Here is a 26,946-nt window from a genome sequence, read left to right as displayed (position 1 = left end):
ATGTGTCAAGTGTGCTAGGAGCAATAAGTCAGTGAATGTGAAAACTAAAGAATTTCCTTCTAAGGGCATAAAAGGCCGGAGGCAAATGAGGCCATTTTGCTTAGAGAAATGGAGACAGAACACAATCTCCACTTTATCCTCTTAATAAAGAATTCAGGTGTCATTTCTATTCATATTGACAGAAAAGATTCTCACAGCAAGTAGGTGCCATAATATCTTTGCAGGGGGTTGGCTTAGGTCTTAATTGTCAGGTGTCTCAAAATAGAAGGGATGGCCATGAGAAAGCAACATGAAACAAGATTCTCTTGGCTCGCTTTGTCCTTTTTGTGCTTCTACAGTGATCCAAAGACTTCTTCAGAAAACTTCCCAAAAGAAAGGACTCCTCAAATAGTATGAAATCATCAGAGGATAGTCATAACTCAATCTTTTTTCCTGAAAAGGAAAAATCCTCAGCATATTCCATACTCCATTCTTTGCATTAAATAAGGAAAAGCACCTTTTCATCACACCTATTGATACAGGAGATTGTTGAAGGTCTACTACTTTGCTACTTCAAGATCTACTACTAAAGCAAGTATATAGTACAGTCCTCCTGGCCACAAGAAAAAGAAAAGATCCAGAGCAGATTCATTAACTGTGCCAGCTCATTCTTATTTCAGTGACCTTCTTTCAGCACTAGGAATTAATTATTTTAAGTGTATTAGTTCTTTAAGGTGAATTGAAAAATCAAGGTTAGTCCTTTACAATGAAAGTAAACATATAATTTTCTAATCTACCTATATTTGACTGATTATTTCAGTTTTAAGGATATTTTCATTAAAGCTTTGTAGCTCATATTTTATTTTACAGGATGAGTAAATACAATTTAAAAGGTTCTGACAAATCCTTTAAATGTTCAGCAGACCAGGACTGTACTGCAATATTAACGTACAGAATTTGCAGCTTGTTTAACTTCAGTGAGCAAGAGTACAGGATGTATCACTCATTAACATGCATTGAAACTTCTAGTTTGATGCCTTCTGCTGAATATAATTAATTGCACAATTTAATCAGATTACTTTTAATGAAGTTCACATTTTATAAACTTACCAAGGATAATCACATGCATGTCTTGGTAGGCACAATTACACCAGAAGAAGGATCCTTTATCTATTTTTAACCTTTGCATCCCAATTAATAAGTATAAAATTCAGATTTTGATTACTGTATATTAACAAGAATTGTAATTGTTGGCTAAGTAACAAAACATGCCTCACGACTGAACCGATATGTCATTGAAATATATCTCTAAGCCTTGCCTTCACAGTTTATTTTCCAAATGACCAGCCTAGTTGGTACTCAAAATGTTACAAAGCAATGGGAATACATTTTGAATGTGCCCTTTATTTTTCTATTACAGCATTAGTGTAATTATTGCAGGTCTGTCTGTGCTTCCTTATGCTGCGAATGTGATCATCTATGCCCTTGCAAACTTGAGTTTAAAGCCCTGACAAATGGGAATGGCCCTTGCATAGGCCTAAGGGACTGATCCTCACTTAAGCTAAGGCTGCATTAAGGCACTCCGTCAAGGTAAGGGACTTTAAAGGGGAGGGAGCCCTTCAGTGTGCGCACATTTTTCAGGCCTTTCACTTTGCTGGAGTGGATTAGCTGAAGAAAAATTGTACTCAGCTGAAGGCATTGGGCCTGTGCAATTTTGTGTGAATATATATTTCCTGCCAAACGATAAGCTCTGATACTTTATCTTTTATTGCATGTAAAGGTGATGAAATTATTATAGCCGTTTCCATGAGAGTGCAGTTATGACACTGATTTGCTTGTTTTCTACTGAAGAATTGTTAAAATTTATTATGTAGAGATATTTCCTTTAAAGAAATGGACTACATAAACCAGTAGGTTTTTCCAGTGTAAGATTTGTACTGAAAATATTAGTTAACACAAAAGCTTTGAAAACAGGGGTTGAGGAGCTCTCTGTGGTTGTCTGAAGAGAGCTGACAGCACCATGATACAGCACTCCTTCTTATGTTTCCGTCTGGCCCTAACAGATATGTCCTTACTCATTATTTTTTTCTGCACGAGTGCAACAAATTAGGCAATGCACAGAGAGGAAAGTGTGAACTTTGTCCCAAACATCTTACAGCTCTGAAGAGAAAGATTTAATGTATATTCCTAATATTAATTTTCCATTTAAGTTACTGCTCTAGGTGCTAAAAATATCCATGTTACTATTAAGATTACGACGTTATTATTGAGATTACTATTAAGATATCCATGTTATCATTACTATCGATGTTTACTAGATGTCCATAGTAAGATGTCCATGCTTTGCTAATTCAGGGGGTGCAGCTTGCAGAGCAATACAGCAAATACTTAGAATCATAGAATCGTAGAATAGTTTGGGTTGGAAGGGACCTCTAAAGGTCACCTAGTCCAACCCCCCTGCTGTGGGCAGGGACATCTTCAACTAGAGCAGGTTGCTCAGAGCCCTGTCCAACCTGACCTTGAATGCTTCCAGGGATGGGGCATCCACCACCTCTCTGGGCAACCTGTGCCAGTGTTTCACCACCCTCACCGTAAAAAATTTCTTCCTTATATCTAGCCTAAATGTACCTCCCTTTAGTTTAAAGCCATTCCCCCTTGTCCTGTCGCAACAGGCCCTGCTAAAAATTTGCTGCCATCTTTTTTGTAAGCCCCCTTTAAGTACTGATAGGCTGCAATAAGGTCTCCCCGAAGCCTTCTCTTCTCCAGGCTGAACAACCCCAACTCTCTCAGCCTTTCTTCATAGGAGAGGTGTTCCATCCCCCTGATCATTTTCGTGGCCCTCTTCTGGACCCACTCCAACAGGTCCGTGTCTTTCTTATGCTGAGGACTCCAGAGCTGGAGGCAGTACTCCAGGTGGGGTCTCGCCAGAGTAGAGGAGCAGAATCACCTCCCTCGACCTGCTGGCCACGCTTCTTTGGATGCAGCCCAGGATACGATTGGCCTTCTGGGCTGCGAGCGCACATTGCTGGCTCATGTCCAGCTTTTCATCCACCAGTACCCCCAAGTCCTTCTCGGCAGGGCTGCTCTCAGTCCCTTCATCCCCCAGCCTGTATTGATACCGGGGGTTGCCCCGACCCAGGTGCAGAGCCTTGCACTTGGCCTTGTTAAACCTCATGAGGTTCACATGGGCCCACTTCTCGAGCTTGTCCAGGTCCCTCTGGATGGCATCCCGTCCCTCTGGCGTGTCGACCGCACCACTCAGCTTGGTGACATCTGCAAACTTGCTGAGGGTGCACTCGATCCCACTGTCTATGTCACTGATGAAGTTATTAAACAGTACTGGTCCCAATATGGACCCCTGCGGGATGCCACTCATCACCAGTCTCCATCTGGACATTGAGCCGTTGACCACTACCCTCTGGATCCGACCATCTAACCAATTCCTCACCCACTGGACAGTCCACCCATCCAATCCATATCTCTCCAGTTTAGAGAGAAGGGTGTTGTGGGGGAACGTGTCAAAGGCCTTAGAGAGGTCCAGATAGATGACATCTGTAGCCCTTCCCGTGTCCACTGATGTAGTCACTCCATCATAGAAGGCCAGTAGGTTGGTCAGGCAGGACTTGCCCTTGGTGAAGCCATGCTGGCTGTCTCAAATCACCTCCCTGTCCTCCATGTACCTTAGCATAGCTTCCAGGAAGATCTGTCCCATGATCTTCCCAGGCGCAGAGGTGAGACTGACTGGCCTGTAGTTCCCCGGGTCTTCCTTTTTTCCTTTTTTAAAAATGGGAGTTATGTTTCCCCTTTTCCAGTCAGTGGGAACTTCTCCGGACTGCCACGACTTCTCAAATACGATGGATAATGGCTTAGCAACTTCATCTGCCAGCTCCTTCAGGACCCGTGGATGGATCTCATTGGGTCCCATGGACTTGTGCACCTTCAGGTGCCTTAGATGGTCTCCAACCTGATGTTCTCCCACAGTGGGCAGCTCTTCATTCTCCCAGTCCCCGTCTTTGCCTTCTGCGGCTTGGGCAGTGAGGCTCAAGCACTTCCCAATGAAGACTGAGGCAAAAAAGTCATTGAGTACCTCCACCTTCTCTATATCCTGGGTAACCAGGTCTCCCGTTTTGTTCCGGATAGGGCCCACATTTTCCCTCATCTTCCTTTTATCCCTGACGTACCTATAGAATCTTTTCTTGTTGCCCTTGACGTCCCTGGCCAGATTTAATTCTGTCGGGGCTTTAGCTTTCCTAACCTGATCCCTGGCTGCTCGGACAATTTCTCTGTATTCCTCCCAGGCTACCTGTCCTTGCTTCCACCCTCTGTAGGCTTCCTTTTTGTGTTTGAGTTTGTCCAGGAGCTCTTTGTTCATCCATGCAGGCCTCCTGGCGTTTTTGCTTGACTTCTTCTTTGTCGGGATGCGTCGCTCCAGAGCTTGAAGGAGGTGATCCTTAAATATTACCCAGCTTTCTTGGCCTCTTCCCTCCAGGGCTTTGTCCCATGGCACTCTACCAAGCAGATCCCTGAAGAGGCCAAAGTCCGCTCTCCTGAAGTCCAGGGTAGTGAGCTTGCTGTGCGCCCTCCTCGGTGCCCTAAGGATCTTGAACTCCCCCATTTCATGGTCACTGCAGCCCAGGCTGCCCTTGAGCTTCACATTCCCCACCAGCCCCTCCTTGTTGGTGAGAACAAGGTCCAGCATAGCACCTCTCCTTGTTGGCTCCTCTACCACTTGGAGAAGGAAGTTATCATTGACGCATTCCAGGAACCTCCCGGATAGCTTACGCCCTGCCGTGTTGTCCCTCCAACGGATGTCGAGGTGGTTGAAGTCCCCTATGAGGACAAGGGCTTGTGAGCGTGAGGCTGCTCCTATCTGTCTATAGAGAACCTCATCAGCTCAGTCTTCCTGGTCAGGTGGCCTGTAGCAGATCCACACCATGATGTCACCTGTCCCTGCCTTCCCTTTAATCCTGACCCATAAGCTCTTGGTCAGCTCCTCATCCATCCCCAGGCAGAGCTCCATGCACTCCAGCTGGTCATTGACATAGAGTGTGACACCCCCTCCTCGTCTCCTCTGCCTGTCCTTCCTAAAAAGCCTGTATCCCTCCATCCCAACACTCCAATCATAGGAGCCATCCCACCACGTCTCCGTGATGCCAATAAGGTCGTAACCCTGCAGGCGTGCGCACATCTCTAACTCCTCTTGTTTATTCCCCATGCTACGTGTGTTTGCATAGAGGCATTTAAGTTGGGCCCCCGATGAAGCTGTCTTACTGGCTGGAGTTCCTTTGTGCTGCTCTTCAGGCGCTCTCCTGCTGACCTGTGTTCCTTCTCCAGGCTCTGGGCATCTATTGCTGGCCCTGGCATCAAACTGGTAGGAGTGGGGTGGACTGAGGTTCCCCTCCCCCGGCATCTCTAGTTTAAAGCCCTCTTCACCAGCTTGGCAAGCCTATGACTGAAGGTGCTTTTCCCCTTCTCTGACAGATGGACCCCATCAGCCCCCAGTAGACCAGGTTTCTCAAAGCGAGTCCCATGGTCTAAGTAGTCGAACCCCTGGCTGCGGCACCAGTCCCGTAACCATTTGTTGACTCGCCAGATTCGACTGGCCCTTTCAAACCCCTTCCCTTTGACCGGCAGGACTGATGAAAAAACGACCTGCGCTCCCGAGTCCCTTACCGCCGCTCCCAGGGCTCTGTAGTCCTTCTTGATAGTCCTCAGACTGCTCCTGGCTGTGTCACTCATGCCCACGTGAAACAGCAGCAGCGGATAATCATCAGTGGACTGTACGAGGCTTGGTAGCCTCCCGGTGACATCCCTGATGCGAGCCCCTGCTAAGCAGCCCACCTCTCTAGAGAGTGCGTCCAGTCGGCAAATGGGTGCCTCCGTACCTCTCAGAAGAGAGTCGCCTACTACTATCACCCGCCGGCTTTTCTTAGTGGCGCTGGTTGTTATACGGGGGGCAGATCAGGCTGCACTACTCAGCTCCATCGCTTCTGCTGGTGTGACAGGACTTTCCTCTTCAGCCTGCAGAGCGGTGGAGCGGTACTGCAAGGGCACCTCAGGTTTCGGGGGAAGTCTCTTCCTCCTGCTGGTCCTTGCCTTTGCAACTGTCCATTCCTCTGCATATTGCCCCCCCCGCTCCCTTCTGCGTGTGCCGGTGGGGGAGTTTTTGGCTGTGGGTCTGCTGCAGACTGTGCTTGGAACCAGCTATCTAGCTCCTTCTCTGCCTCCCTGATGTTACACAGTCTTCTCACCACCCCCTGCAGCTCAGCCACCTGCTGCAGGAGGTCCTCGACCTGGGCACACTTTTTGCAGGCAGGTCTGCTGCTTGTCCCTACCCCAGGAGAGAGGTCTAGGTGCTTCCTGCAGCCTGAGGTCTGCACCGCAGCCTCTCTCTTCAGCAGTTCCATCTGCACGGAGGCATCGGCCACCGCTGGGGTAGGTGGTGCAGACCCCCCAGCTGGAGCCGCGGCCTTTACCCTCAGACGAATGCCCACCATTCTGCCTTGAGGGTCAGGTAGGATGAGCGCCCTTGTCCTGTGCCCAGTTGCTGGGTTATGTGCACGCCCAGTCCCCCACTTGGCTCGTGTAATGCCTCTCCTTCAAAGAGGCGCCCACCCTGCGCGCCCTCCCTCACGAACTGCCACGCCCTAGCTGACGCGCCACGCCCTGGCTGACGCGCCACGCCCTGTGTGCCCATCCTGTTGGCAGCACTCCCGGTGGCTACCGCTCCCTGGGGCTGCCTTGAGTGGGAGTGGGGGGTGGCAGCCGTTGGTCCTGGCCCCACCCACGCCTCGTCAGCCGCCCTCGTGAGAGCGGCCGGCTCCCGGCGGGTCTCTGCGCTCCCCTCTGGGTTCCCCGGCTCAGGAAATCTCCCAGTAAGCCACGATCCGCCGCTCCGCTGCAGGACGTGCCTGCACTGGAGCTGATCGCCTCTGCGAGTGACCACTTGCTTGGTGGTATCAAATACTTACACACAGTTTAACAAATGAAGGCAAAATGAATGATTCTACCCACATTTTCCAACTGTAAATGTTCAAAGTATCTTACAAATATTGGCAAGATGTGAACATACTTTTTGGACAGTGAAATATTATTGTTCCTATTTTATAAGTGGCACATAAAATCCCCCCTCCTCCAAAAGCTGAGACCTAAACAGATTATTAAGACGTTACATTATAATCAAATAAATCAAGCTATTTTAAAACAATAAACCTTGTTATTTTAAAATTGAAGGATGGCATAGATGAAGGCGGCACAAGCACAACATCATGTGCTTAAGGGGGATGAGAGAACCCCAACTACTATAAACTATTGTCACTTATTCTGACCAGTTGAACCAAAATCTGGAGTCAGTAGATCTTGTGTCAGCATTTCATGGCTCTTGCTCTAACAAAGTCAGGAAGAAAAGAGGACGCAGAATGTTTTTTTACTGTAGCTTTAGAGTTCCTTAAAGAACACCAGAAAAAAACTGCACATTCATTCCACTGTTGCCTGCCTCCTTAAATTTGGCATCATTCCATAAGGGGATTTTTATTCAGGTTGTTTCTGCAGCCATGTTCTGGTCATAGAAGCTTTTTTGCTTTGACAACAAACACTGTAAAGATTTCATGCTACATTAAAATCAGCTCTTGCTTCTAAGTCTTCCCCCCTTCCCTTTGTTTTATCATGACTCTTTTTAATCTCAGTAATTGCATTATTCCGTTTACTAAAAGAAGGTAGAGCATACTCTTCACAAAGCCCCTCAGCTCTTTTATATTGACAACACTGTGGTAGATTATTGCTCTCAGAGCAAGTGCATTTTTGGTTTACGTGTAAACCTGCTTCATCTTCCCTACTAACCTTTCTTTGTCTCTTTCTGTTCTGCATTTCAAAGCACAGCACACAGTGCTACTGATCAGTTGGTATATGTATCACATACATAAAATACTTCATAAAATATTCATATATATCTTGAAATGGTTGTGTATATATGTCTGTATATTGAATAACTATATTTATGAGAATAGATTAGATCTCAAAGTTTGTTCTCTTCTTTATGTCTTAATTTTATACCATGAAATTCATTGTTATTCCCATGGCCTGTTTGAGTCACATTTAACTGATACACAGGTTTTCCTCTTTCCTTCCACATAAGGAAGATAATTTTGTCAGTAATGTTCATTAAAATATAACTGATGAAATAATCTCAGACAGTATTTATTTTATTATTCAATCTCAGCCTCTTGAAATGAATATTTTTTTTTTCTTTTTTCAAGGCACTCAATCCTCATTCATGAATTATTCATCACCTGCAGTAGTATTTGAAATACTAATTTTTTTTCTTCTACTATATAACTCAAAGGCCAACTGGTCCAAATGGCTTCAAATCTTAATCAGTTTAAACATGAATGGCTTCAATCTGCTTGCAATTTGCAATTTTGCAAATTGAGACCAGGTTTACTACAGTACAGTCTAGAGGTAAGATTTATTTCATAATTACTGTTCATGACAGCAAATCAAATAAGACTGAAAATGGTATTTCCATTAAAATAAGTTAAACCCCATAATTTTTAAATATGAAACTTTCAAATTAATCTTTACCTTTCTCTTTTGTTTCCTTTTTCTTCCCTCAGTCCTCTTTCACTTTTTATTCTTTTTCTATGTGATATTTGCAAGGGGGACATAGCAACAGAAATTCAAAAGGAAAGTAAAAACACTGAAACTTTGAAAAAAGAGGTACGTTGGCTCCTTTTTGATAAACTTCAGTTTCGCTGGGGTAAGGAAGTTGGTTGTTTCTCATCTTTTCTGGACACAAAATTCTTTGCTTGGTTCCATAAAAACAAAGCACCATTTTAAAACCATCCTAATAAAACCACCAATGTCCCTGTTTGTCTTGGGCCTTTAGGAAAAAATGGTTGTGGATATCCTCAGATGGAGAGACTTCTGAGAGATCTGAAAGAGAGTGCTTTTGTATACGTGTCATTGACAGGCAGAGAAGGACATTTAGAAGGAACATGGGCACAGCACCTCGGATATAAGTGTATAACAGTTTATCACTAACGTAGGTGAGGACACATGGTATTTTCATCAAAGCAATGTGAGTAACCTTACACTGAATTACTATGTTAGTGGGAACTATTTGTATACAAGGCAACAAGCATCTTCTTGCATTGATATGAGACCCTAGTAAGGTCAGACCGTGGTTTTCAATGTAAAGTTAATGTTTGATAACCCTGTGCTTGGTGACACTGTAGCACACAAATGATGTCAAATCAATGGTAATGAAGAGCATAGGCATTTCAGAGTATACTGTCGCATGTCTAACTGGTGAACAGAAATACACATGTACAGGAGACGTCTGTGGGGATAAAAGGATATATTTAGATACATTTACACATTCATTAAAGGAGAAGCTGTTTCCACATGCTGAGATATCTGATTGGTGTCCTTGTACTTGTTCTTGCTAAGCCAGAAAGGTTGTGAGTATAATAACCGTGAGCATTCACTTTATTGTACTGTTTTCTAGATATAGAAAAAAAAAAAAAGTTCATTGTATTTTTAAAGTGTAACACATCTTTTTTTTCTATAATGATTGTAATAGCATTCAGATGCCCATTTGAAAGGATGAACTTCATTAAAGAGATCTTTAATATGCTTATCTTTATTAAGAGTCTGTATCAATGCATCACAGTACAACATAGACCAATGTAAGGTATACATAAAATATAAATATCAGTGCTAATACCAACAGAAATAATAAACCAGAACTGGTGTAATGTCAAGGGCAGGACTCCCACATGGGCCAGCTTTCATTTAACATTACAATAAAGAGCTAGCTTACATACTTTTCTCAGTAGATTATTTAACTTAATCACTACAAGAGTTGTCAATATGTGGGAGTGCCAGGATGAAGCAGCAGCAGTTTTTCTGACATTACACTTGAAAGTAGTTCTCCTTATGCCCAATTTCCTTCCCTAACCACTTTAAAAAAAAAAAAAGTAGGGTGTTTTGGGGGGTTTTTTTGGGAGGGGGTTAATTCCTCTATGTCACATGCTATTCCCACAGGACAAAGAGAACAGGCAGGTTATCAATCTCTAGAATAAAATTGTTCTTTAGCAGAAGAACCTTAAAAAAAGAAAAACCAACAAAAAAAACCCAGTGCCTTTTGTTCAATATTTCTAAGCAACCTGGTACAGTTGAGCTCTCTGAGGGACCATGGTGTTTCAGAGGCAAGGGTTTTTTAATGTGCTTAAATCAGCTTAGCATTTCTTAGCATTTATTTCATTGGAAGGCATATTTTGCCTCCTGACTTATTCCATGACACCTACACAGTTGAACCCTGCTCTGTAAAAATGCCGGAGAAGCTCCTTCTCCGAGAACCTCACATGAGCAACCAGTGAATAACAGAAAATAACAGCCCAGGAGTTGAAAATAGAACAAGGAAGATCAGGTGTGTAAGGAGTAAGACGTGTATGGAAAAGGATGGTTAAGACTGATCTGTATGAAGAACCATGTGAATAATCCATCATATTCTACTAGACAATGTCACACAATATTGTTAAACGCATGTAACATGCAAGTCCTTGCAGTTGCATGGGCAATCATTAAGAGATAATTTCATCTGCATTGTCAGTTGTGACATAATGGTATGTATATATTTTTTGTAGCTATGCAGTGTCATCATGATCTGTAATGGTGGATGATATATTTGTTATATATTTCTCCAGAAACATCCAAAGAGAAGCTATGTGGTATCCAGCTTCCTGCTGTAAGGGGGAGAAAGTGAAAAAGGGGAGAAGTTAGTGATTTTGTTAATAGCTTATATCAGCAATAAATGCAGTACTCTATTCGCCTGGCAGTTCAGCTCTGAAAGCTCATAGGTTAGTGGAGATGAGGCGGTTTGAGGCATTAAAATCAGCAAGCACAGAAATATAAGACGCTGTTCTTCCTTCTCCTTACGTCCTGTGCTGGAATTAAATCCAGAGGAAAACAAATTACTACTCCCTCAAAACCAATTAATGGAAAATTATAGAGCTCTGGCAATATGCTTGTACACCTTGTTTTGCCTTAGAGGTTTCTCTTATAATGAAATAAATGATGTGGAGGGGTTTATTGCTTTTCTTCTGAAGATATAGTCCCAATGGGTGATGATCTAAGAAAAACCTCTCTAGATAAATATTACCCTGTATATGTCATGTAGCGTGCTATTTCAGAATATACCAAGGAAATAACATTAACTGAACAAGGTCTTACATTTTATTGGGAGGTGGAAGGTGAGAACATTATACCAAGTAAGCGACGGGAGCACATTGCCTGTCTGCTGCCTGCCAGACTTTTTACCCTCCTCCCGCACATTCAGCTCTTTTTGATCCACAGCTGAGCTTTGACCTGGCACAGCTGCTTAAACTCCACTCAAACATCTGCAAAAACCACTACGTTTCTGAGGAAGCTGTGAGAAAATATGTAGACAGGAACCAAGCGAGATGAGAAAGGTAGAACTGCTGGCAGAGGTAAGACTGTTGAGGCAAGACTGTCAGTGGCTCAGCTGGCGGAGCTATGTCTAGCTACGGGGAACCGTGCTGTGCGCTGCAGTTGCACATGCCCTGCTTGCACAGTCTCTTTGTGCGCAGTAAATGTTGCCTCAACAAAGTGACCAAAAGCAGGAGATCTACAGGTTTTCACTCATTCACATGTTTTTCAAGGGGAAGAACGAGTCCATATAAAATCTAACATTTTGATACAGTGGAGCCAGAAAGATGGTCCCTCTAAACTGTAACCATTTCCTCATGGATGATTTACCCCAAAATGGTCCATTGTGAAAGGACAAGATCACTATTATCTCTTCATGGTTCTTGGCATTCTTCTTCTTGGCATTTTTTAGACGTGCTTTTGGTCACCAAAATGATATGCAGGACAGCAGTATGCTTCCTAAATATTCTCAGTGTATCAATTTCAGTACAATAGTTTGATAACCAATGATATGGTTAATCAATAATATTTCTCCTGTGTCTGCATATTTTTTTCCTTTGAAAATGGACTGGCAATGGCTGTCTGGAGTCAAAGCTTTTTTAGACTAAATATTGCTGATCCCACTTGCTACTGCTGCACAAGTTTTCCATGCAAGTGCTGCTGAGCGCTGTCTGAGACCTTCCACTGAGTTCCAGTAGCTTCATTAAGGTAATTAGAATCGGGAGTTATTTATTGCTGCCCACACTGATTTTGTATAACATATAGATAAATAGTAGAGCTGGAGAAAGTTGTTCTCTGGCAAATCAGTTGAACTGTGCAACAAAAAGTTGTCTGACTTTTTCACTTTAAAACACTGGTCCATTCGTGTTCAGACTGCACATAATCTCATGATACTGTAATGGTTTTGGATATCCAAACCATTCCAGGCTGATTTTTATTATCTTCCTTTACCAATCATTACATGCAAAGGTTAGAAATTGCGCACATTAGCACTTTTCACTTACCAATATTTTTCTGCAAATCTGAATAAACTGAAATGGTTGAAATAACATATCATTGTTTATCAAACTATTGTACTGAAATTGATACACTGAGAATATTTAGGAAGCATACTGCTGTCCTGCATATCATTTTGGTGACCAAAAGCATGTCTAAAAAATGCCTAGAAGAATGCCAAGAACCATGAAGAGATAATAGTGATCTTGTCCTTTCACAATGGAGTTGGTCAGTGTTACACCACCCTACTCAAGCTGACCAGGAAGCCCACCCTGCATCTCCCACAGCAGCACTAGTATTGAGAGCCCACCTTCTGAGAAGCTGGGCACAAAATCATGAGCCTACTTTGGCCAAATTCTTGTGCATCTGATGACTTCAGTGAGCTTACACAATGTGAGAGGAAGAATCGGCTTGGAACAAGAGAAGAAAGGTTATATTTTTGGCTACAATAAGAGTTACTTAATTAATGCCACAGGCGTAGCTTTTCTGACTGTGACCCAGTCCTGAGGGTGAAGCTTGCCTATTGGCTCTCCAGCAAAGATAAATGAGATATGTTATTGTCGTATACAACTTCATTGTTCTTGTATGAGTCTGTCCATCCCAGTTAGTTTATTCTGCTTATTCTTGATTCATTGCATCCTGGACATGACCCTGCCAAATCTTTTTTTTTTTTCTAAAATTCATAAACTTTTCTGAGTGTGTTGACAATATTCTGCAGTCTCTGTTGGGCTTCTGTGCTGGTAAAAGTCCCTTGAACTTCTGCATGCACATTATTTATTTACCTTTTTTGTTTGGAGCCATAAGCCCCTTCAGAGTTTCATTTCACATATTTTTTTTAGATTAATTTAAACTCCTGAAGCTGTCTGAGTTTCTTCTTAGAGCTTTTCATAGAAATAGTTTATTCCTAGAGTGATGGGGCAAGCTGGGTTGAGCGGGTTTTCTTCTTCATGGCTTTCCATGAACTATATGAGCCAGGACAATACGTTTCTGACTGGGGTAAAATGGATTTTTGCTAATTTCTGAGAAGATAGTGGAAGTTTTCTCAGACTTATGAAGTCGAATATTCATATTTTCAGCCTAGTCCCCTGCAGGTGTATCCTTATTCCAGTGTTCCTCCAACTTGTAAGAACCAAGTAGCTGATTCTGGTTAAAGTTCTTTCTCTGATGCCTTATTCTAACAAAATTTCCCCATTATGTGCACAGCTAAGAGAGGAAAAATGCCCAAACTAGTTTTTAACAGATAGATAAACACCCTTGGGGAACCATTTTGGATTCCAAAGCTTCATTGCTCATTCTGTAATACGTCTATCAGATGTATATTAGGCAAGTTGTTAATGGATTTAGTGAGAGTGTGGAAGGCTCCACTGTTCACAGCTAGGCTTACAAATTGGTTTGCCTAAAGATGCTTATTTTCTTTCTATCTAAATGTCACCATGTGTTTTGTAGGCCCTTGTAACTGTTTTGTTAATGTGACTAATTATGCATGTGTATATATACGTATGTATGCATATAAGCATATGTATACAAATACCTTCACATTATCATTAACTGTACTGAGCCAAATATTATAGTTTTTCTTTGACTTATTTGCAAGTTGTTGTATCTGTCAATAACTGATTAATGAAGTCTAAATTTAGTAAAATTCTAAGTTTCTGAGCACACATATGAGCCAATTGAGGGAAAAATTTGAAAGATTTTAGTCTAGCAGTACCACTTCCATTAAAAAAAATGCATTCAACTCACTATAGCTCATCTTGCTTTCTGATAATTAGCTAGATATGGTCCAAAAAATGCACTTTTTGCTCAAAGGAAATTTTCCTAGCATTATTTCTGCTCTTAAGTCTTACTTTCAGCTTCTTCTTCTTCTTCTTCTTCTTCTTAAGTCTTGCTTACAGCTTAAAAAAATAAATTTTTGTTTACTTCCGTATGAAAACCATGAAAAGGTCAAAAAATGTATTTGTTTCTAGGGCATCAGACAATGCCCATCATCCCAGAGAACCTGAAGATGAGGTTTTTTTTCTTATAGAGAAAGCTCTGACCTGGGTTGCTGTAGAAACATAATGGAGATGGCCAGTAGCGTGTAGCTCTGTTAGAGAAGCTATGATGTCAGTCACTTTCATAGATGTAGGACCCAGAAAGGTACAAAAAGACGCTACAAGCTTCTTCAGGGTGCTGCAGTTGGGTGAAATATCTGCAAGATTTCCTGCTGCTCATTCAGGTAACAAATCATTTGCAGTGGGAGTGGGGTGGAATTTAGACATCCAAATACAAGTCTGTTACTTTGAAAAACACTCTGCTTTCAACTGCTAGTAACCAGGATCCATCAGTGCCTTGCCGCTTTTCAGAGCTATAGCCCAAAATTGCACTGCTGTGGATGCATCAAAACAGTTTCTGTCTTAACTAGACAGAGCATCCCAAATCCCACTACCAAACAGGATCCAGAAACAAGACATACCACTGCCAAAATCCTTCTTGGGAACTCAATCCAGTAAGAAAGCGTACAGTTAAATTGATGTATCACAGATTGCTGTTCCAGTTATCACTTTCAAGCGGTTATCTGGAGGAGGTGGGGGGGGTAACATTTCTCTTTCTGTGACAGCCTCATGTCTGGAGCCCTCCGCAACGGAGTGTGAGGTCGGTGTTTGGTTCCCTTTTCTTCTTGTGAAGTTCAGCTCATGCATGCAGGTATGCCTCAGAAGCCAAACACTGACTTCCAAACTGAGGTCCTGTGCCTGCCACCATCATTCTTATAACATATTGTGAAGAAGTGTCAGGGGAAGTAGAATAAGACTTTAACTCCTGAGTCAAGTATTTTTCCAAATAAATACTTAGTTAAAAAGCCAAGATGTCAGAATACTGAGCTGCAATAAAATACAAAGAAAGGGTCACTGTGTACTGAAATCCCTCTTTAAAACAGAAAAGCACGAGCAGTTTACCCAGATTAAAACATGCCCATGGACTATCATCTGTCCCAGAGAACCCCAGGGTAACACCTGGCAAAAGTAACTGAGATGGATCTATTTATTTCAACAGCTGATTACCAATTTCAGCTAAGGTTGGAAAGGAACAAGGAAATATCCCCTAAGACTAATACCATCCCAACACAGCAGAGGGCTGTCAAAGCAATGAGTGGCACATGGCTGAGTGGCACCTGGAAACCGTACAGACCTTCCATCCAGCGCCCCAGGGAAGGGCTCTGGGGACAATGACAATAATTAATTTTTTGCCATCTTCTGTTCTCACTCTGCAGTCAGCTAAGATTACGTTTTGTTTTGTTGGTTTGGGTTTTTTTCTGTTCATTTCCTCTTCTATTTACAAACTGTAGTGTCAGAATACATCCTGCATAACTGACACTGAAATTATTTGTCCTGACGTTTGAATTGGCAAGTACCAAAATCACTGGGCCAGAACTGCCTACATTGTATGTTCTTTGCCCAGTAAATAGTAACAGATGCTCATCTGCAATAAAATAACTTGAGCATTACACTATATAAAATATATTGAACCACACAAAATGTGAGAAATTTTCAGACTTTTATTAGGGTAATTACCTTTGCAAAATAAGCATACTCAAGAATGCAGTTCTATTTAGAAGAAATCTTTAAATTATTGGGTAACTAGGTTATCAGCTGTTTCCACTTCTTTAATGCTTTTTAGCCTATCATTTGTCTTAAACTCCTCTAATATCAGTTGAATAATCTCCATAATACTTCTCTAATGCAGCATCGTCCCAATTTTACAAATGGGCAACTTGATGCACAGAGACTTTTAAACCAACATTTCCAAAATTGTCTTCCTAAAATCATGTTACTAACATGTGGGTTTGCATAGTTAGTAGCCCATTTCAGTACTTTCTGAATACATATAAATTGTTATTCAATTCAATAATAACTTCTGACGTTCAACTGCTGTAAAACTCAGAACACATTCTGCAGTGAAGGAATGTGAATCAGAGAAGGGAAATGAAGCACAGTGTTCCTAACATCTACCTAGGCTCCTAATTTAACTGCCACATTAACATTAGCTAAAAAAAACTTGGTCTCCCAGATCTCTCCTGAATACTTTATACTTCTCTTGAACAAGATTATATTTCTCTCTTCCATATTCTTGTGCTACCTGACATCCTATTCACAAAGAGATGGTCATCAGTTTTTATGCCAAAAATAGTGATTTTGAAGTGGTATTAATGTCTAAATTAGGAGGTCTTTGCATTTCTATAATTCTTCCCAGGAGATATTTACTTAAAGAGACAAACATCAAAAAAGATCATTATTAGCTGGTTTCCAAACACTCTTTTATTGCTGGAAGTCACTTCCCCTGCAAGCCAATGTTATTAACTGTGACACTGCCATACGCCGGTGTGCCACACTTGCAGCATGGCGGCAGGACACACCAGCGGTGCCCACACCCGACAAGAGCAGCCCACGGCAGGGACCTAAACCTAGGTCCCTTGGTGAAAGAGCCCATGTATATAGCAATATTATGGTAGTGCAGCTTTAGTTTCAAGTAAGAAAAGGAGATTTTGAGCATCGAATATGTAGGAAGTACCCATAATTTGATTTATTCTCCACTTGGCAGAGCTCTGAAGATGAGGAGGCAGTGTGTGGGCCAGAAGTGAGTCTTCCCTTGTGCCCTGCCTTGGCTGATCACCTTGTCACTCATGCAAAAAGCAGGTGTCACATCTAGGAATAGCCCTCTCCACCCAGCACTCTGCACAGCACAGCTAGCAGCAACCAACCAGCTGGAAGAGAGAAAGTACAGGATGATTTAACATATTCTTCCATTTGCCAGCCTGTTTCTCTTTGCTTTTTCCCTGAGACAATGAACAAGACAAACACTCTGCTTTTCAGTGTTTGTAAACTGGGAGATTTGTTAAGACTATGGACCCCATAAGAAATAACATTTCTACCCACCACCAGGTGCTCTCTAAGTGAATCTGTCACTGCTCATTAAATCAGCTACTCACAGCGAACAAGCGCCTGCTCAGAAGTCCCCGCGGGTTACAACCAGGCAAAAGCAACAGCTTCAGACAAGTGTGGTAGAGCAGGCAAACCCAAACTGGTACTGAGTATGTCCCAGACTCTCCCAGTATGATATCCATACGTTTTGTAGAGGTTATTCAGCTGGCGCAGTTGCAGCCAAAGACAGTTGTTACAAAATGCTTTCTTCTTGGGACACCATAAGACTTTGTTCCTTTTCTAAGCTTACACAGAGACATGTATGTGTAATCAAGTGCAGCACTTAAAACAGATATGCAGAAAAATGTATATTAATTTTTTTCTCTTTTGTGTGAAATTTAATTATACTGATCTTCAAATGTCACAAACTTTCCCCCAGAACCAGATTAAAAAGAGCTTTTTGGGTTTTTTGATAGCTACGCTTACTGGTATGTGCTTTTTAGCAGCCAGAAACATGTTACCAGAGCAGCAAGAAGTTTTACACAACGGACATATTCAGATTTTTGTGTAGTACTAAAACCAGTTAAATATATCAAAACAAACATCACAGAGGTGGAATGAAATACAAATGCTAACAAGGGCAGTGATAGCAGAGTTAGATCTCAGGCAAGCTGTCCTGCAAGTGACTACTCAGTCAGTCCAGACAGTTTTGTTATGATTGATGGGACTGTCAGGCCTGAAAAATAAAATAAATCACTGCAACATCACTAGGCATTGAACTTGATGCAAGACAGAACAACCTTTCATCAGAGCATAGGCATTTCTAGAGTCCATCCGCTTTCTAGTGGAAGCCGCAGGTCATTCCTTACGGTTCACAAGGTGAGCTAACAAACTGAGCATATCTGTATTTGTTTCAAGCCAGGGCAGATTCTGAAAGCCAAAACAATGCTTTTCACTGGTGACAATTCCCAGATGATCCAATGCTTTGTTTTATTTAGCGTACGCTGTAAACTGGGCTGACCCTTTTGGTTAGATCTTCAAAAACAGCAAACTGTAACATTTCTGTGTGCCTTACACCAATGATGTGCAATATGATCAGAATCAGAGAGCAGTGTACGGTCAGGAGTCAGGACAACAGACAGAGCCTGTAGTTTTCTGAATGCCTTCGCAGCTCTGTGAAACCCTTCTTTGAATACGTAGATATTGGATACCAGGTGATACGTTTCACTTTTTTTGTCTAAATACACACTTGTCCATAATGATTCTAGTAAATGTGACTTGCTTTGGCTTAAAAAGCCCAAGGGAAATAAACAGGTAAATCCATTCAATTTTCTATATAATATCTGTCATATCCTTTGCACCGAAATGATTTACAAGAAATGCGGGCTTTGGATATTTCCTCAGAAAATGTCCTGACTTTTTAAAGAAAAAGTGGGACAAAGAACAGGCTCAACAAATATCTGTAAGGAATTAAATAAGCATTATAGGAGGGTGGACTATATATTACCCCAGCCCATATGGAGAAAGAAGTTAATGTTATGCAGAAGGAAATAATGAACTGCCCAGCAATTTAGCAGGGATTCTCTTTAGAAGTCCTCTGCAGCGTTCCCTTCTGTCTCCACCATTGCTGTCAGATGGTAGAAGCCCCCGACTGCAATGGTGAGGGACACTCCGAAATTCAGATCTCTTTAGTCCATGACAGCCAGTGACTGTAAACTCCAGTGTTAACACCCAAATGCCTGGGAAAGCCCACAGTCACAGGGACCTTTCTCATGGACATCTGTGCTCCATTAAATTTTAGGGAGAGGTATGGCTCCCAGCCCACCCTTTCCTTCTCTCTTTTTTCCATCCTAACAGATCAGCAGGTGCTGTTCAGCTGTTTTCCTCTAAAGGGTCTTCATGATATGTCCTTGTCCCTGCATGGCAACCATGAATTCAATTTCCATAGGGGATGCTGCTGAGACACAGGCTGCAGTAGCTGTTTGGCTGTATGGCCCCTCTGCAGCCACTGGCAGCTGCTTCTGTAGCCCTCTTCTGTTCTGCCTCTCTGCCCTTCCTCCCTTTATTCTCTCCATACATGAACTTCCTTTATTTCTCTTTAGCCCACACTGCAGATGGTATGAATGTTTGCTCTTTAAATCTAGAAAACCAGAATGATGGGATTTAACAACACAATCTTCTTGCTACCCATCTGAGATAAGCCATCATCAACCATATGTTACATATATGTCTACTGATGCATGAAAGGACTTTTCTAATCATAAAAGAATCTGTAGCATGGGGGTAAGATTAATCCTGTGTGCTGACCCCTCCACACTTCTCCTTCAGAAGATTGAAAATTTTCCTTCTGCATTTTTAATGAGGGAGGCTAGGAAATTAATCAATAATTCATGACAAAAATATAATGGAATAAATCTCAGGCTCAGTAGAAGTGAAACTCAGGAAGTAGAGAATATAGATGTACTGCACTGAAAGTAGGAAGAAAAAAGGGGGTAAAAAGAAAAGAGAAAGGAAACTTTCAAGTTAAACTCAGCCACTGAAACTTCCATATCAGAGGTGCATTTCTCTCTGAGCATTTAACATGTATTTTCTGACTGGGAAAAAGGAGGCTGTAGCTAGGTATCAGAATGGCCTTGGTAAACTCAAGAATCACAACCAAGCTCTAACTATACCACAGCAAATGATTCCAAGATCAAAATCCATACATGACTGTCAAACCTTAAAAACAAGCTGAAAGATTATTTTCAGAATGCAGAAGGAAACAATAAAACATGGTTCTCCTGCTTATAAGTCAAATGTTTCTCTTACCCACTTTATTCTGTTGCATAAGTTCTAGTACAAATCATGCACTTTAACATTAACCACCTTAGGATGCTCAATAGGATCTCTTGTGCTGATTTTCCATGTAGGAATCCCAGCTCTTCAGAAAAAATTATAGGTATAAGACACAAATCATTAAAAACATCATTTTAGGGTTCACATCTGTGCTTGAAAAAGCTGATAGGAAAAAAAAAAAACACACCACAAAAAACCCCAAAAAACTGAACTAACCTGCTTTAAAGTCAGGGAAAAAGAAATAGGCTTTAACACTTCTGCTTTTCTTTCGAGAGACTGCAACACTACTGCCACACACTGCTGAGGTGGAATGGTACTTCAGCAAATTAAGTAAATAATCGGTGAATACAAGAAGTTTATGAGAAGCTTTTTTTTCTCCCCCCCCCCCCCCCTTAAGCTGCTGAAGAAGAAAGGAAAAATAGCAGAGCCGAAGCACCTTAGGCCAGTTTAACAATGCTGTGTGCTACCAGAGTAATACTCTCCATGCTTCTGCTTTAGTCAATGCACTAACCATATGCTATTTTCTCTCTCTTTGTTTTTCTTGTTGCATAAACTATTCCTCCCCAGCCTTTTGCCATGAGCCAGACAGGAGAAGTGACTCATATGTTCCGGGATTGAAAAGGCACATTCTGTAAGCACAGTTAGTGAGTCTTACCTGCCAAAAATAAAGCTCCTCAAAGTTTCTTCAGAGATGAGTTGTCCAGTCTCCCTTAATACCCTGACTTCAATCACAGAATTGGTATTTACAAGTATGTTATCTTTCATTTGTTTGTTTTTGAACTTCTTGAACTTCTGAGCTGATGCCAAAGTGCAATAGCTGTGTTGTGCCTGCCACCAACTCTACAGAAGGAGGTAAACTAGGAGGACGTCTATGCCATAGCTATAAATGACACCCAGGAAAAGCCAGAGATTAACTGAATACAAATGCTTAATAGAAGGCAATGAGAAGAAGTGAATATATAGTTGTTCAGTTTTATTGATGCTGGGGGGAAGTATGTTTTTAAGGCATTGAATACTATGGTGCCTGCACATAGTTTCTATAACTAGACAATTAGGTAATTGCCCCCAAATGCTGGCTCAAAAGCAAAAGACATCAGAATTTCACTTAGTGCAACACTGAGAAAGAGAAAACATTGGGCCTGACCCATCGTTTTTAATGTCCTCTTTCCTGAGCCTTGAAACTCCACCTCTGAAACACGAACAGAAAGCTTTCCTGTCATGTGCTGGTGTGCAGCTCTCAAAAAGGTGTCAGCTGAGATAGCTGGGATATAATCTCTTCAGGGCACACTGAATTTCAGCCTGTGTAAGTTGGCACCCACTTCAGACTATGGAAATGTGTTGTTTGGTTAGGCTTGTGAGTGAGAAGCAACATGTAAGTTTGAGTACAATCAAAAGGGGACCACAAAAGGTGTCACTTGGTGAAGGAGCACGGGAAGGAGAGCTTTTTACAGGATGGAAACTAAGAAATGTTTGCAGTGGGAAAAAGATAAAGTTGCTCGAAGCTCAACTTCAGGACAGTATTACCACGTGTTTATATTTCAGCTAATTTATTGACAAATATGCTAAGTCTTATCCACTTTCTCCTACACTGGGGAAGAATGACTATCATGAACAGAATGATTGCAACATCATTGAAATCATTAAGACTGTTACGATACACCATGATGTATGTGGAGCATTCTTTCTAACATGTACATATATATCTGTTCCTATTAAATAGTGATACATGCTTGTACTGGTTCAGGGGAAGGAGGGCAAAGAAATGTTATAGATAAGAATAGCACCTGGTATTTTTAGGATAAGGTCAGTGCAAATTTATTCCTCATGCTGTCCTACACCTGAGATCCTTTTCCCTTCAAAGCTGACCTGACTACTAAGTTGAGTAACAATAAAAGTTCAGCAACAGCAGGTGTTTTCTTAATTGAACTCTGGTGAGTACTCACAGCCCACTGTAGAATCATCCATGCACTCACTTCTTTTTCTATTCATTTTTTCAATTAACCTTTCTTTTTAGGAACTTGGAATGATCATTTTGTCCAGAAAAGTTGCTTCTGCGCAGTGGGTTGTGCAAACATGCTGTCATACAGAAATCAGCAAATGATGATACATTACTCCTCTGGCTTAGCATCCTCTAGAAATCCTGAAATGGAAGAGATCCCAACAGGGGAGCATGCTGCTCTGGCAGGCTCAGTGACAATCTAATTTCTTCGGACACCACATGGAAAGTTGCTAGCGTTGAAGCATATCTTTTGCATATGAGAAAGCATTTGGTCATAACCACTCAATTTCTTATAAGCAGCTTGTGAAAGGAAACAGGTAGGTTGTCTTTCTGTTGGTAGACAAAAAGCCCACTGAATTGACACATAAGCCCATGCTGGGTCTCAGTGTTGCTGTATAAACGCTGAATAACTCCACTTCAAAACCAGAACATACTGAATCCTATTTTAGTGAGAAAGACAGCATTTTTTGTGCCCATTTACATTAATTCAGGACAAAGTTTTGTGGTTTCCCCTGTAAGTTCAGGCACTGCCATGTGTCAGCTCTTTAGTTGCAAGATGAATCCAGTTTACCCTGGTTTCACTTGGGTGGAAATCTGACATAGCGAAATACATAAACTGCCTTTGTTCATGTTTAGATTTGGATACTGTTGAAGTCATGGCATTTGTAAGTTTAAAAGTGTATGTCAAGCATGTAATAATAGTATAAAAATTTAACCATTAATTAACATTTTGACAATGCCTCCAGTGTGAGAATTAATGCAGTTAAATCAAGTATGCTAATAAAAGCCAAGAGAACAAGAACAAAGCAATAAAATGTACCCTTATGGAAATTCTTCATTCTGTTGTGAAATAAAGGCATTTAGAATATATACCTTCTAGAAAGGGCTTTGGATTTAAGGTGAGAGCACAAAGTATTTTTTAAAATGCTATTGCCAATCTCACAAATATTCTTGGGTTTTTGCACAGCATTTGAAGAACTATCTATAAAATATCAAGTATATTCACACACAAAATATCACAGGACTTCTGAAAACCGATGATACTCCATATTCTTATTGCTGGTCCTTGGTTAATTTTTTTGGCCAGCATTTAAACATTCCTAGACCATGTCTATTCATGGTAGAAAATGAACATGATCTTAAATTTTGAGCGATGCAAGGTGTTACAACCAAAATGAAGGACAACATGTTTTGTCTCTGAGCATTAGCTTTCCTCAGAACATCATGAAGTTCTCTAAAAGCAAGAGCAGAGCCAACACATTTTTCAGATGTACTATAAAACATACCTAAGATTAGCTTTTTTTGTCAGCAGCTTTGGAAGCGTGAAGTCCCATTAAACAGAGCTCTCCAATGACTCTATTGTCCTCTCCCACAGAAAAGAGATCCCCGTTTCTGGGGGGATCACCTGCTAGCTCAGCTGTGCCTCATTCTCTCAGCTAAGGGACATAGGATGTGATCACACATACTGGACTTTCCGAAGCAGCCTGGCTATGGTGCCTCAGCTCCTTTTACGGCCAGCATCCAGAGCTTCCCAGGCTATGCCCATGTCACTGGGGGATATAATGTTGGGCCCAAGGCTAAGTATATGGCCTGGCTTGCAATCACATTGCTTCGGGCTATCCCTCATGATGACAGATTGCAATGGAGAGGGCTAGTTGGACCAGTCCAAGACATAGACAGGGTGACCTAATTACTATGAAGCATAGATGTTTGTGCTTGCTCTTTCATCTTTGTTTATTTAACAGCATAGCTGTATCAGTAAATCACGCAAACTATACAGTGACGGGCTCCTGGCTATGGGTTTCCTTCCAGTGTGTGGAGGGATTTTTTAGCATTGTCATCCAATTATCCTTCAACATTCAAAGATAAAGTGGCAGGAATTTCCTGAAAGGAGATAGATCTAAAATAACAAGTAAAGGAGAATAAAAGCGTTTGTTATATAAAATTATTTCCTTTATCAGTCAAATAGAGAGATAAAGCAGACATTACTCTCCAAATTTAAAACTGACATTTGTATGTGTTGTTTAAAGTCTGGATCCTTCCTAGCACAGACAAATGGTAAGCATAGACCTTTTGTAACACTGCAGGTTGTTGTGGTTTAACCCCAGCCAGCAACTAAGCACCACGCAGCCACTCGCTCAATCCCCCCACCCCAGTGGGATGGGGGAGAGAATCGGAAGAATAAAAGTGAGAAAACTCATGGGTTTAGATAAAAACAGTTTAATAATTGAAATAAAATAATAACAACAATAATAAAAAATAAAAGAATATACAAAGCAAGTGATGCACAGTACAATTGCTCACCACCCGCCGACCGATGCCCAGCCAGTCCCCGAGCAGCAGCCCCCCCCGGCCAACTTTCCCTCAGTTTATGTACTGAGCATGACATCACTGGTATGGAATGTCCCTGTGGCCAGTTTGGGTCAGCTGTCCTGGCTGTGCCCCCTCCCAGCTCCTTGTGCACCTCCAGCCTTCTCAGTTGGTAGAGCATGGGAAGCTGACAAGTCCTTGGCTAGTGTAAGCACTGCCTAGCAACAACTAAAACATCGGTGTGTTATCAACATTGTTCTCATCCTAAATCCAAAACACGGCACTGTACCAGCTCCTAGGAAGAAAATTAACTCTACCCCAGCCAAAACCAGGACAATATCTACCCCTTATTCTATACCATCTACGTCATGCCCAGGTCCCACACTTTCCAATACATTCCCATTAATCACCACCACTTTTCCTGTATTTTTATACATACACACAGCTATCATTCCCTTAGTTTATGGGCCATCCCTATAAAATGTTCGTTGTGTTCATTTAGTCCATGACTTTGGGCTCCATCTCTCGTAACAGTCCTTCAGGGCAGGAGACATGGTGTGTGGTGTTGGATTGTTGCATGCTGAAGCCAGTTCTGATTCCATTATCAGTGCGCTTTGCTCGGTTTTCATCAAAGTTCATTCTTCATTAATCTGAGTGATTCTTACTGTAATACCGTTGATATGGCATATAGCCATCATAGAAGTGATGATATACAATGTTATACAGCAATTAACATCATACAATTTAATTCATTGGCTATTCTCACCCAAAATCAAATCCCCTTGAGGTACACATCAGACTTCCCCATCCTCCCGCATCACCCACCAAGTGCACCCAGGTCCTTGAGCACAAGCAATCCCACGGATGGGTCTGCCTTTGCCCGAGGCAGGAATAACCCAGACTGTCTTCCCCAGCATATTTTTTATGTGCACTACAGGGACTTTATCTCCTTCTACAGTACGTAAAAATTCTGACTGGGCAGGGCCAGCTCGATTGGCAGATCCCCTAGTGTTGACTAACCAGGCGGCCTTGGCTAAATGTGTGTCCCAAAGATTGAATGTCCCAGCCCCCATTGCTCTCAGTGGAGTCTTTAACAGTCCATTGTATCGTTCGATTTTCCTGGAGGCTGGTACATGATAGGGGATGTGATACACCCACTCAATGCCGTGCTCTTTGGCCCAGGTGTCTATGAGGTTGTTTTGGAAATGAGTCCCGTTGTCTGACTCAATTCTTTCTGGGGTGCCGTGTCGCCATAGGACTTGCTTTTCAAGGCCCAGGATAGTGTTCCGGGTGGTGGCATGGGGCACGGGATATGTTTCCAGCCATCCGGTGGTTGCCTCCACCATTGTAAGCACGTGGCGCTTGCCTTGGCGGGTTTGTGGGAGTGTGAAATAATCGATCTGCCAGGCCTCCCCATATTTATATTTCAGCCATCGTCCTCCATACCAGAGAGGCTTTAACCCCTTGGCTTGCTTCATTGCAGCGCATGTTTCACATTCATGGATAACCTGTGCAATAGTGTCCATGGTCAAGTCCACCCCTCGATCACAAGCCCATCTGTATGTTGCATCTCTTCCTTGATGGCCTGAGGTGTCATGGGCCCACCAAGCTGTAAATAATTCACCCTTATATTGCCAGTCCAGATCCACCTGAGCCACTTCAATCTTAGCAGCCTGATCCACCTGCTGGTTGTTTTGATGTTCTTCAGTAGCCCAACTCTTGGGTACGTGAGCATCTACGTGACGGACTTTTACAACCAGGTTCTCCACCCGGGCAGCAATATCTTGCCATAATGCGGCAGCCCAGATGGGTTTGCCTCTGCGCTGCCAGTTGCTCTGCTTCCATTGCTGCAACCACCGCCACAGGGCATTTGCCACCATCCATGAGTCAGTGTAGAGATAAAGTACTGGTCACTTTTCTCGGTCAGCAATGTCTAAAGCCAGCTGGATGGCCTTCACTTCTGCAGACTGACTCAATTCACCTTCTCCTTCATCAGTTTCTGTGACTTGTCATATGGGACTCCATACAGCAGCCCTCCACCTCCGATGCTTTCCCACAAGGCGACAGGACCCATCAGTGAACAGGGCATATTGCTTCTCATTTTCTGGTAGTTCATTATACATTGGGGCCTCCTCAGCACGCGTCACCTCCTCCTCTGGTGATATTCCAAAATCTTTGCCCTCTGGCCAATCCATGATCACTTCCAGGATTCCCGGGCGACTGGGGCTTCCTATTTGAGCCCGTTGCATTATCAGTGTGACCCACTTACTCCATGTAGCATCAGTTGCCTTATGTGTACAGGGGACCCTCCCTCTGAACATCCAGCCCAGCACCGGCAGTCGGGGTGCCAGAACGAGGTGCGCTTCAGTGCCAATCATTTCCAAAGCAGCTCGAACCCCTTCATATGCTGCTAATATCTCTTTTTCAGTTGGAGTATAGCAGGCCTCGGATGCTCTGTATCCCTGACTCCAAAACCCTAGG

This window comes from Aptenodytes patagonicus, chromosome 3 (assembly GCF_965638725.1).
Source record: "Aptenodytes patagonicus chromosome 3, bAptPat1.pri.cur, whole genome shotgun sequence".
NCBI lineage: Eukaryota > Metazoa > Chordata > Aves > Sphenisciformes > Spheniscidae > Aptenodytes > Aptenodytes patagonicus.
Note: the sequence above shows the minus strand (reverse complement) of the source record.